A 13,919-nucleotide genomic window follows, 5' to 3' on the forward strand; every position below is an offset into this window, starting at 1 on the left:
TTGGGAACAATTTCTGCTTGTCTGAGGAGCCTTTCCTCTATTGATTCAAATTTGTCAGCAGCAAATATTGCCTTCCTATTTCCTAATCGTTGGAGTGGAAGCCTAGATATGACATAAAGCTTGACAGATTTCTCCATGGCTCACAGGGGTGAAAATAGTTAGGACTTTTGATGTCATTCTTTCATTCTGGAGTTGTCTAGCAGACCCAAGCAATTTTTCACTGTACTTATAGAAGCCCTCTAGCCTCCACAGAAAGCCCATACCTTCCTAGGTCACAAACACGACATGTTAGCCAAGCCTTACATGAATCCACAGCTTTTGTTTCTCAGGCCTGAGAGGACTCTGAATTTCCATGTGCGGTGGCAGTCTTTCTCTTTCCCACTTAGAGTCTTTGGAATTTGAAGAACTCTCCCTTCCAGAACCTAGGCCTTGCCCATTATATTCTATTTGCCCCCTTGTTGGGATCTTCAAGGCAGAAATAGAGAGCACTCCATACTCTATATTCTGGCTCAACAGAGTGGATTCTGAGGATCCTAAAATTTCTTTTTCTACTTCCATGAGTCCACTTTCTATAAACACAGCCCTCACCTTGTGAGTAGAAGTGTGCACATGCTTCAGTTAAGACTAATTTCTCGACCTTCACAGATATAGAAATAGATTTGAGGCTTTGTTTTCCATTTTCCTTCTTTTTTCAATTCTTTCTTTCACAATTTCATACACATATATAATACATCCTGGGCACTCTTCCCCAAACCCCTTTTACTTCCTTCCTATCTCTATAAACATTCCTCCCTCCCTACTTGTCCATTCCCAGACTCAGTACATTTGATTTTATTGTGTGAGCGACTTAGGACAGATGCTTTTAGCTTAGCACTCTTTTCAGGGCCGTCTTGTAATGAGTTCTGGTGGTTACATTCAACTTAACTACATATGGTGACATCTTTGTTTGTAAAGGGTAAAATTCACTCGATTACATCTTCCTCATTATTCCTATACACCATCCAGAAAAAAAATCTAAACACATAGCTCAGCTTCATAGCTTCTGCCGAGTTCTCCCATAGTTAAGAACAGAACTCCTTATCCTTTCTGGTGTGAGTTCTTTCCCAATTAGATTTCTTTTCCTCTATTCTCCCGTTGGATAAGTTACTTTAGACATTAGGTTGGGGATGTTTGTGTCTTAGGAGAGCTGATAGTCGAGTCAATATTGTGAGGGACTTTACTTTTCATCTTCCTCAAATAGTGTTCATTTAGGTTTCTTACTGGGTATCAAACAACCTAAGGATTATAGCTCTGCTGAACTGTAGTTACCACCTTAGGCCAATGTTCTCTCTCGGCTCAAGGGAGATGCCTAGTTTGGATATCCTACCTAAGGCATTTGAGGACTGAGTGTAAGTTTAGATGGCTTGCTAAATCAGGCTATAATTTCTAGATGGGTTGGTATAATTTTAGCATTCATTCATCGAGTTATTTTTCTCCATTTTTAGAGATTTCATAGAAAATGAAGTGTCCATGAAACCTCTTGAATATTGTCTCTACAGTAAAGTTGACCACTGGCACTTTGGGTCTAATGTGAAGTGAGGATAACTCCATGTAAGGGGTCAGTCAGGCTGTGAGATACAGGCACTGAGGTGTCAGAGCAAAATGCTTGCTGTTTATACTCCTTTAGTATTCATCACTAAATTAGTGTAAGTTTGAGATCATCCTTGTTTTAACTGATTTACCTCGGTCATGGAAAGTATTTCTATGGAGAATGTTTATGTGATCAATGAATTTGCCATTACTTGACATTGCATATGTGGGTCACAATGTATTATCTTTTTCTCTCTTTTATTAAAAAGTATAATTTATGGTAATGTTTTTAATTCTTTTGGCTCACTACTCTAATTCAGTAGTTTATGAATAGAAATATTCAGAATCTGTTAAGGAGGATAGAACTAAGATCAAGCGAGGACATGCTGGCTTTTATTAAAACTGCCAGTTTCTCATAAGACACTGGATACTCCATGAGAGAGTAGCTATGTTTGAGAACGTTGTCAAGAAATGTGAATAATGGATGCAAGCTTTGCCTCGGGTACTAAGAGTATGCAACGAACACTGTGGGATAAAGAAAAATTCACATTGGGAACCTAGTCTTACTGCTGCTGATAACGAGTCTTGTGAACCTGACCACATACTCTACCCCAAAGCAAAAGAACTGTAAACAGAAAAGATACTACTTAAGAAAGAAATAGCCATCACATCCCCATAAGGGTATTTGTCATTGATGTTACTAGTGCTATTGTTATATATTTATGTTGAAGGGTTCTCCCCAGTTGGAAATAACTCATAGTTCTTCTAAAGAACAGATTTTTGACTAATCTGGGCATAATATGAGTCAATAATCATGAAGTCTATATAATTGCAGATTAGTTTATTCTACATGTTGGAATAAGCCAAATAAATTCAGGTGTATACATAAATTTTAATTTTACAAACATAAACACTAAATGCAATAAGGTAAATCAATAACTAGCCACCTCAAGTAGACATGTTTGTAGTTTCAGCAACTCTGAGGCTGAGCAGAAGGACTAAAGGTTCAAGGTTATTTCTAGTAATATCCATGGTTTCAAAATATTTATAAAAATTAGTTAATAGGAAGCTAGAGATATAGCTCATTGGTAAAGTGCTCAGATAGCATGAATAAAACCCTAGGTTCAGGACTGGTACTATCTCCCAGCTACAAAAGACTCCAGATAATTTTATATTTCTATTCATGATTACAGTTGTTGTTTTTTTAATGTAACATTATTCCTAATTTCTAAGAAAAAGATTACCTCAAAGCTATATTTTGGTGGGGGGTTGTGGATCAAGTATTTTCAATGTTTTGCTAAATATCAGAACTTTTTTTCCAATACTGAGAATTGAACCGTGGGTTTCAAGCATGTCAGGAAAGTAATCTACCACTGAACTATATCTCCAGTCCCTAAAACTCTTATTCCTAAATTTATTAAACAGCAATAAATATGAAATCAAAACCATAAGATTCTGAGCTAAGTAAATCATCTATGAAAGCCAGAAATGATGGCTCATGATTACAAGCCTAGCACAAAGGTAGTTCAGACAGGAGGATTGCTGAGAGTTCAAGATCAGCCAGTTATTCCTGATGACTTTTTAGGTAATCTGGGTTATAGAATGTGATCCTGTCACAAATAGAAATCTTACATTAAAAAAAGATAATTAGCTTGAGGCCAGCCTGATCTACAGAATGCATTTCAGGATAGCCAGGACTGTTTCACAGAGAATCTCTGTCTTGAAAAATAAAAAAAAAAATGAAAATATCAGTTTATAAATAAACAAACAAGGTACAATATACATCAATAGGATAAAGGATATATGTTCTGGGCACTTTTCATACCTATAGCCATATGTATTGTTAAGAACTAATATATTATAGCAGTTTTCTCTGAGATTGAAATATTCCATCATTCAGGGAAGCTCCTTAAACCAAAAGGTAAACAATTCAAAATAGCTTCAGGAAGTTCTTGAAACTGACAAGATTCTCAAGACCCTTCTCTCCTAGAATAAACAACAACAAAAAAAAGACTTCTGAGAGCCTCTAGACAAGCCATGATACCTGGAAGAGATTTAGAGCAGCTGAATTCCAGAGAAAGGACACTCTCCAACATTTTGGGCTGCCTTCAAGCTGTATAGTGTACTCTAAGTTCCCAGCATTTGTGAGCTGTCATACATGCTGGCATGGGCTATCTTTGAGTCATTTCTTCTCTTGTGAGTAACCTTTCACATATAAATCTATAAATAATGTCAGCAAGACCCATTGCTTCATCAATTTATACTTTGGTGGTATCTGTACTTTGCTCTGAGGTGGATTCCCTGTCTAGGGTGTGTAGACGTGTGTAGTGTCTCTCCAGGAAACATTTTGTTATACAGCATGAGAGCAATGATCACAAACTTTAAAAACAAAGTGAAAAAATTACACAGCCTTTATTAGACATGGAGGAAGCTGCTGGACATGGTTCTGGAAGATGCTTCAGTTTTGACTGCAGTGCCAAGTTTGTCCCTAAATTTCATCTCAAAAATTGTTATGTGAAGATCCAGTCAGGATACTAGTCTTGGGTCAGAAACTTTTAATCCTCTCATTTTCCGGGTTTGAGTGTGGGTTCTTGGACTCCACATGTTTTGGAAATGTGAAGGTCACCATTCCACACTTGCTGGTATTTCAGTGACCTTTACTGAATCAAATCTTTAGCTTCCTGGGATCCCTAAAGACAAAGTAGTCTCCAAAATATATTGTCATTATAGTTATTTATTCTAAGATTATCTTCTATGTTGTTCTGACTCAGGACAGTCATCTGGAAGCCAGTTTTGTCATTGTAATAAGAGAATATTCTCTTATTATAGATTATTGGTTATAGAAGTTTAGCTTTCCACCAGGGGCATAAGAGTGGCCTCCTCCTTTTGCTACATCTTTGAAGAGTAGTTGAATAAGATTAAAGACTCTCTTGGGAAACTCAGAAAGTTTCCTTTATGGTTTTTTATGATATTTTTCAGCATGTCTCTTTCATTGGATTAATGAGAAGAAATCATTTATTCACCGATAAAGCTGTTTTCTAATCTAAAAGAGAGCTGAGAAAATTCAGTGTTCGACAAAGCCTGCAAGTTTGACTTTCTAACTATTCTTCCTGAGTTCTTAGTCTTCGTTTATGAAGCACTACATAAGACCATAGGCACTCCAGGATTCAGATCATCTTGTGAAGCAGTTGTTTTTACATATAGTTACATGTTATGTTTCTTGCACACGTGTAGTTCTGGTATCATTTTGGTGATCACAGTCATTATATGGTATCATTTGTTCTGGTGTCACTGGGCCCATAAAATCAGGGTCTTTATCTTGCTTCTCAAAAATAAATTGCAATTTCTCCCTCAAATAATTTTGAATCCTTAGACAAAGGACTGATGTTCCATAAGGAGAAAATAACACTGTACAAAGAAACATAGTAGCTGTTTCCTTCTATTCCTGATGCTTGGCAACCTACCTAAGAAGGATAGGAGAGACTTCTGCTTGAAACTCTGCTTGGGACTCTTAAGCCTCACAATAAAGGTGGAGTAGGTAGGACACTGGAGCTGCTTCAGTCTCAGTTCATATGAGAAATTCAGATATATCAAGAAATCATGATAGTCAAATTAAAAGAAGTTCAAGGACTTACAAGTGATTTGGGTAGGGGTTGAAGGCAATGAATATCTTGCAAAGATATTACTGAGACACAAATACAACTCTCAAAAAATGATGGAATGATATTTACACCAGCATTTCCCCAAATAGGGTAATAGGATATCAGGTATATTTGGCTACACACACACACACACACACACACACACACACACACACACACACACCACCCAAAGTCAAATAGACTTTGGAGTAAGTGGTCTAAGTAAGTTGAGCATGCTTTAGCTTCCAATTTTGTTTCCACTGCAGAGTCTCTCAGAACTCCACCCCCATTTGTGGATATGCTCTTGGAAACTTTCAAAGTGGTAACATGGTTTGAAAATGAGTTTTCTAAGCTTAGATGGCCATGAAAAAGATGCCCTTTTGCCATTTTTTCACATTGCATTTCAAGGCTTATTCAGAGATTAAATTGTGGATTTTCTTAACAGATAGTTGGCTTGTGTTTTCTGAGTGTTTTCAGTGAAAATGCAATGATCCTTGAAGGGAAGAAGAATATAGTTCAAGCACATTTTCAGAACCAAATGTCCTCTTTAGTGGCCATAAAGATAATATCTAAAGTGCAAAAATATTTTAATAACTTACATGAAATGTTATTTTTTTATAAAAAATAAATTTAGAAACTCAATAGAGCTCCAGCATATCTAAAATTCACTTCAGATGCCTGATTGTTAAGAGGCATCATCAAAAGAGTAATGTTAAATGTATAACACCCTAGATTCCCCCTTCCAAAATGATTTCAGGCTAAAGCTATTGAAATCAAAGCATGTGACTAAGTTCTAAGTCCCACAGGGGCATATCAATTAAACTTCAGGGAATGTAAATAAGAAAAATAAACTCAGAGTAAATATCCATCCACAGTAGAGAAGGAGAACATTTGGAGGAGAAAAAGTAGTATCCTATCAAATGAATTTATTTAGAGAGAGATTGTAATAACATAGAAGCCACAAAATGCTTGCCTTTGATCTAAATGATGCAGTACATAGCTCCATCGGAAGACTGCTTCTTTCATTCCTCTGTACATGGAGACTGGGGTAACTGACATTCTTCCTTTTATTTGAATAATGACTAATGTCTGAGATGACATAGGGAAAGTCATTGGGCAGTAGATTGTCCTTGTTCACATAATGGCATGGAGACATCAAACCCCAAACATTCCCAAGTTGACCTTCTACGTCTGGCCGTAGATGAATAAGGCTTCCAGGCTCATTTGACCTGACCACGACCGTCATCTGTAATGAGGATCCACGGGTAGACATCACAGTATCAGGATGGCCCATCTCCTTTCTCTTGGACACCAGAGCCACATACTCAGTAGTGAGGGAATTCTGGGGGCCTACTTCTCCTTCTAGTTTTCCTATTGTCTGGGTAAAAGGACAGCTTTATTTACCTCAGCAGACCCCATCACCTAACTGCGTGTTTAGGGGTATTTATCTCACTCATCCATTTTTAGTCACGCCAACCTGCCCAGTACCTCTCATGGGAAGGAATTTTTTAGCAAAGTAGGAGCTTCCATTTCCTTTGCTCCTCCCATTTACCTTACCCCAGACTCACGAGTAGCTCCACTCCTCCTTCTTCTAGCTTCCCAACCTCCCAACCCTAATGTGCCTTTTCCTCTACCAGCCTCCTAAGTAGACCCTCAAATCTGGGATACCCAAAACCCCTCCATTGCTAAACACCATTTCCCCATTGTTATTCAATTACAAGACCTACTAAGTACATTACCCAAGCTCAGTATCCCCTCTCTCTCCAGAGCCTTAAGGGACTTAAGCCTATCATTTCTGACCTTTTAAGAAAAAAGCTACTTTGCCCCACCTTTTCTCCCTTTAACACTCCTATACTTGCTGTTAAAAAACCTAATGGAACCTATCGTCTGGTTCAAGACCTCCATCTCATTAACTCTGCAGTGGTCCCTCTTTATGCTGTAGTACCTAATTATCAAACACTTTTATCCAATATTCCTCCAGGAACCCCCCACTTCTCAGTTCTAGACCTCAAGGGTGTTTTGTTTCTCTATCCCTCATAGCTCTCAATCTCAAAACATCTTTGCCTTCACCTGGACTGATCCTGACACTCACTTCTCCACACAGCTCAACAAGACTGTCCTTCCCCAGGGATTCTGGAATAGCCCACACCTGTTTGGCCAGGTTTTAGCTTCTCACCTGTTCTCACTGTCTCTTCCTAAGTCTAAGCTCATACAGTATGTGGATGACATTTTACTTTGCAGCTTATCATTGGAGATCAGAAAAACTGATACCTCTGCTCTTTTAAATTTCTTGTCCAAAGGGGGCTGTAGAGTCTCACCTTCTAAAACCCAACTGTTTACCCCTCAGGTCATTTATTTGGGATTAACTATAACCCCAACCCAAAAGGCTATTACTCTAGACAGAAAAAACTAATTCATTCTCTTGCAGTTCCTTCTACAAAAGAAGAGGTTTTATTGTTCTTAGGAGTAGCTGGTTTCCTGCGTGCCTGGATCCCCTCTTTTTCTCTTCTCACCTGTCCCTTATAGGAGGCAGTTCTTGGCTCTCTTCATGTGCCCCTTCTCCATCCTGTTACTAAACCCTTCCAGAGACTCCAGCAAGCCCTTATCCAGGCCCCAGATCTTCACCTCCCAGATTTAACCCATCCCTTTTCTCTCTATGTAGCAGAGAAGGAGGAATATGCCCTTGGGGTCCTAGGACATGAACTGGGACCTTCCTTTAAACCTGTAGCATACCTGTCAAAGAAGATGGATGTCACCACTCAAGGCTGGGCATCCTGAATATGTGCTTTAGCAGCTGCTGAGCTTCTTATTCATGATTTTAAAAAACTAACCTTTGCGTCACCCACCACTGTCTTCTCCCACCATAATCTGTCTCACTTCTTGACTTACAAAGGCTTACAAACCTTACCCACTTCCTGAGTCCTTTCCCTCCAGGGGGCACTGATAGAAGAGGCCACAATCACTCTCCAATGCTGCCAACACCTTAATATCTCAAATCTCCTACCTCAACCTAATGTTAATGATTTCCCCATCTCACTCCTGCATAGATATCTTAGAGGATATACTGTCCCACCCTTCACATATACAGGAGGGCAAACTGTCCCAGGCCGCTTATACCTGCTACACAGATGTCAGCTCCTTTTTATGTGATGGAACCCATAGACCAGGGCATGCCATAGTATCGGATACTGGGGTAGTGGAGGCACAGGCACTCCCTGCCCATACCACTAATCATCAGGCTGAGTTGATAGCTCTTACCCGTGCCTTCCAGTTAGCAGAAGGATACTCTTTAAATGTTTACACAGACTCCAAATATGCCTTTCATATCCTGCTGTCTCACATGGCTATCTGGAAGGAGTGTGGGCTTCTTACAGTAAAAGAAGGATCCATAACTAACTCAGGCTACATTATGGACCTGTTAAAAGCCTCCCATCTCCCCAAAGGTATAGGAATTATTCACTGTCTGTCTATTCAGATCGACAGTTCCATTATTTCCGAGGGAAATAACTGGGCTGACCAAGCAGCTAAAACAGCACCATTCCAAAGCACAAACCTACCTCAATCACCTCAGGGGGTTCATACAGTACAGCCCACATTCTCACAGACACCCCCTGACACCCAGCAAATTCTGTCCTACCTACATCAGCTCCTTCATCCCAATAGTAAAGCTCTGTTTTATTTTGTCAAGGCTTGCCTCCAACCCACCCCTGAGGACATAGCGTTCTTAAAAGCTATCACTGCCTCTTGTCATATCTGTCAAAAGTCAGATCCCAAGACCAAACACTGTAGCTTCCCTTTTCCCATCTACCAGGCTAGGGGCTCCCTTCCGGGAACTGACTGGCAGCTGGATTTTACTCGTATGCCCACAGTCAGAAAAGTTAAATATCTCCTGGTCTTGGTGGATACAATGTCTGGGTGGATTGAAGCATTTCCCACTACTAATAAAAGGGCCCAGACAGTTACTGATGTTCTTCTTCGAGAAATCATCCCCCGGTTTGGAATTCCAACCTCTCTTCAGTCAGATAATGGCCCAGAGTTCACTTCCCAGATTTCCCAAAACTTGTCCAAGGCTCTTAACATCCCTTGGCATTTTCATATCCCATACCACCCCCAGTCTTCAGGGAAGGTAGAACAAACTTACTGTTCCTTAAAAAATGTTCTTGTTAAAATATCACAAGAACTTCACCTTGACTGGGTAAAACTTTTGCCTCTGGCCCTACTAAGGCTTAGGGCTCTCCCTAAAGGCCCCCTTTTCATCTTGCCCTTTGAACTCATGTATGGGTGGCCAAGTTTAACCCCTGGCCTCTCAACTAAAACCTCTCCCCTTCCTGATCACCTGCTTACTCCTCTATTATCCCATCTTTGCTCCCTATTATGGGATTTTACTGACTTCTCATTACCTCAACCATGTGTTAATTCATGCCCACCGCCAATTAAAATAGGGGATCAGGTACTACTTTCTCCCCCAGACCAACTCCCCTCATTTCTTTCTCCTAAATGGCAGGGCCCCTTTAAAGTAATTCTTGTAACTCCCACAGCTGCCAAGCTCGAGGGACTTCCTCATTGGATTCACCTGTTGCATCTTAAATCTTTTACTCTTCCAGCTCAAGATACTCCCTCATATACAGTAACTCAATCAGGGCCCCATTCCCTTAAGTTCCAGAGGACACCAGGATCAGCCACTCTCTCTCCAGTTCCAAAAAAGTCTCATCCTTACTCATCTCTCTTGTGCCAAAACTCCATATACTCTCCCTTTTCTTCTTTCTCTTATATGCTTTCAATGTCATGCTTAAATTTCCAGTTAACCATTCAGCTGTTATAACAGGAACCATCATTAAACATAGAGCAGGAGGTACAAGGACTGTCAAAAGCCCAGGCGGTAAGAAACAATAATGAGTTTGTAGTCCCAAACTCCAAAAACTCACAAAACAAACTTTAACATAACAGGTTTTATCACTGACTGCAGCAGTGTTTCCTGGACGTTAAGGTAATAGCATGATGCAAAAGACTTTACTTCAGGTAAACATTAAAGAGTCTAATAATTATCCTTTTCAATAATTTCCTCCTCCCCCCGTCCCACCATCTTCCATTCTATTGTTATAATAATAAACTTTTAATATGTCTAAAATTTATTTCTTTTAAAACAGTTTTTATAAGCTCCAGGGAGCCAATTGGACCCACGTAAATGGACCAAACTCTCCCAGAATAAGTATCATTTAATTCTTTCTTTGTCATTCCTGGTCTTAGGAATCCCTGGGGGAAAAAAACCTCTATCTTCCATCTTTGGACTCTTCTCTGTTAATCTCTAGGATATAAATTTTTTCCAAACATAATTTTGGCCTTTCCAGCATTTTGTGAGGTCCAAGCTGCCAGCTGACCAGTTCCTCAGAGCCTGGAAAATACAGCAGTAATCAGCCACCCCAGGACATGGTCAAACATCCCAACTCCTCAATTCCCACAAAGTCAGCGTGAAGCAGTCATGAGAGACCTTACAACATTCAATTCCCACCCTTTAAGACCCTCAAACCCGCCAAATTTTTATAATAAACAAAAGGGTGGAATGTAATTATTCAGCCACCCATTAGGCTGAACTTCTGGGTTGCCTGTCATCAGCATGTGACATACTCACGCAAACCCTTGTGTGCATGCGTGGGTCACCCGTTATCTGCATCATCAGCGTCATCAGCGTGTGACATAGTCATGTCTTCCCTCTGTGCGCATGTGCTAGGCAGCCTTTAAAAGCTGGATGCACCATCTTTGCTCTCTCTCTCTCTCTCTCCCCCCCCCCCCCCGCTTGGAGAGGCAGCGTCACCCCCCTCTCTCCCCACTCTCTCTCTCTGTACACTGTTTTTCCTAGGCTTGTGTACACTTTCCCCCTCTAATAAGCTCCGAAGTGGGTTTATTCACCTCTCGTGTTCTCTTCTTGCTCACACCAGATCATTTCAGCAAGTTCTCAGATAAAGGGACAAAAAAAAAAGAAAAAATTATTTATTTTGGAGTGTGGCCTTAAAATGTTACAAAATTAGAAAGGTGTTGAGCTTTTGTAGTTACTTTCTTAAATGTTAGATTTCAAAACATTAAATATAAGGAAATGAAATGACTAAAGATAGCTGGCATTTTAAAAAAAGCAGCAGATGAGTAACCATTTTTAGACTCTACTTACATCTGCTGGGCAATATTAGTGATTGTTAATGCCTACATCAGAAGTGCAATAAATTCCATGAAAGTCACTAGTATATTGTTGTACAAATATCCTAGCTAACTAATAAATATATTAAATATAACCATTTCTAAAATCTATTCCTCCAGCATACATTTTAGTAGTGTATCTTCCATTCGACTTTAACACTTCACTATTTTCCTCCATAATATTTGGCTAGATAAAATTTTAATGAGTTGTAAAAGTATCAGATAATTGCAATAGAGCACTCTGATTTTGCTAAAAACAATGTTGCAATTGAAACATATCCACAGAGTAACCACTACAAATAAAAAGCAACTTCAAGTTTTATAATTTTGTACAACCACATGCTATTATTTTATCATAGAGTAAGAAACTAAAGGAAGAAATTTAAACATCAATGTATAAATTGATATCAATTTTTTGCAAAGTGCCATATTATTGTACAGAATGCTTTTATATTTCTTCTAGCAGAGTTTTTCATTTCATAGCAAAAGCCTCTTCAAAAGTATTAATGTTCATTGTTCAAAATTATCATTGAAATAAGGCAGGAAATTTTAAAACAACCTGTAAACCAAAATAGGATAATCTCTCCCACTCAGAGGTAGCTGCTGTTTTCGGGCTGTTTTGTGTTTGCCGCTAGAAAACTTTAGCTGTCTAGAACAAAGAACGTGAAGTACTACCTGCAAATACTGACAGAAGCCTGCCATCTAGTTACATCTTTTCAGTTTGCAGATGGGTTAAGAAACTCAGCTCTTTGCTTCTTTTCTTCTATGCATTGATTTGACTGCTGCAACGTTTACTTAAGCTGTTGACAATAATTCTCCTTCTTAAGAAATGCCCCTATGGAGAAAACAGCACCAAAATTGCAGACTACTCAAAGAGCAAGAATAAAGGAAACAAAACCAAATAAAATAACAACAAAAAACCAACATCACATTTTGAACTTCAGATGTTGTCAGCGATTGACAGAGAAAATAAAGTATAAAATGCATGGACTTTTCCCTCTAAGCTTTAATACCAATTAAACACACAATAGCCAGGTAACCTGAGCACTTATTTAATGAAGTGAATTTAATGTGACATTTTTACTGAAAGTTAGATATCTACATTAAATGTTTGTGAACTAGATGGGGCTTTAAACTTTGGATTATGTCATATGTATCACCCAAGCCAAAAAAAAAAAAACCATAGAATTTAGATTTCTGTGGCTTTAAGTTCTTGATTGAAGATAGTTTCTATTAAAATGTGGAAAACAAAAGAGTTCATGGAGGGAGTAAGCAAAACTGGTTGTTCCTTGGTAACAATACCCAATGAGTATTTGAAATCCAGAACATATTAAACGGCAAGCAAATGATACAAGAGGTATAAAATTATCCGTGAGAAGTATAGATACTGATGAAAGTTACATTGCAGCAGGCATTTCTTGGAAACCTACAGGCCACTCAAGCCAGGAAAGCAGTTTTATCCCCATCCCTGTAGAAGATCACCTGCAGCAGCCTCTCCCTCCTCTCTGCACCCATCTTTGGTGTCATGCAGACCTTTGCCTCCAACCTTTCTTCCCATTCATCTTGTTATCCCAGCTCCCAAATCCAGCAGGGATTCTCTGGGAACCCATCAGCCAAGCTTGCCAGAGGAGCAAGGAGTCCAGTGAAGCAGTTAAGATGGGAGGATTAAGTGGGGAAAGGTAGGGAAGTGGGCGATGAGGGAAGGAATATGGAGACAGCTAAAATTAAGGGTCATTTGAGGAGTAGTATGGAAACTTAATACAGTAGAAATGTGCTAAAATATTCACATATATGAAGGCAATATAAATGAACACTCCAAAAAATACGGGAGATAGTCTCAACTGGAAATCTCTTGTCATCAAAAGAAGTTTCTAGTATGAGGAATGGTTCACATATAATTGGCTTGTTGGCCAGAGGAGTACAATAAGAACACACCCAAGCCACCCAGGCTGTTGTGGAGACTATAGCTTGCTCACCATAAACTGATGGCAAAGCCCTATTGCTACACAACTTAGTGCATATGGAGAAGTGGAGTTGTTGTCTACACAGAGCCTTCATTCCCATATGCTAGCATCTTTGGTGCAGCAAGGTACTCTGCATGCTACCAAAGGAGAACCGTAAACCCAAACACAATCATAAGCTCTTTGGCCCACAATGGTGTCCTGCCTGCAAGATATGCTAGTGCCTTGGTGGCACAAACTTATGGGACCAACCAACCAATATGTGATTTGACTTCAGGACTACGTCATAAAACGGAACCCATACCTGACACAGCCCAGAGACCTAGGGCAAAACCAAATATGATTGGCAAAAAAAAAATCAATGAAATGATTCCTAACAATATTCTTCTCTACTCATAGACTGGTGCCTAGCCCAGCTGTCATCACAGAGGCTTTGTGCAGCAACTGATGGGTTCAGATGCAGAGACCCACAGCCAAACATTAGACAGACCATGAGAAATCCTGTGGAGGAGGGGGAAGATGGATTGTAGGAGAGAAAGGGGTCAAGAACACCAGGAAA

Source organism: Arvicola amphibius, chromosome X (genome assembly GCF_903992535.2).
Source record: "Arvicola amphibius chromosome X, mArvAmp1.2, whole genome shotgun sequence".
Lineage (NCBI taxonomy): Eukaryota > Metazoa > Chordata > Mammalia > Rodentia > Cricetidae > Arvicola > Arvicola amphibius.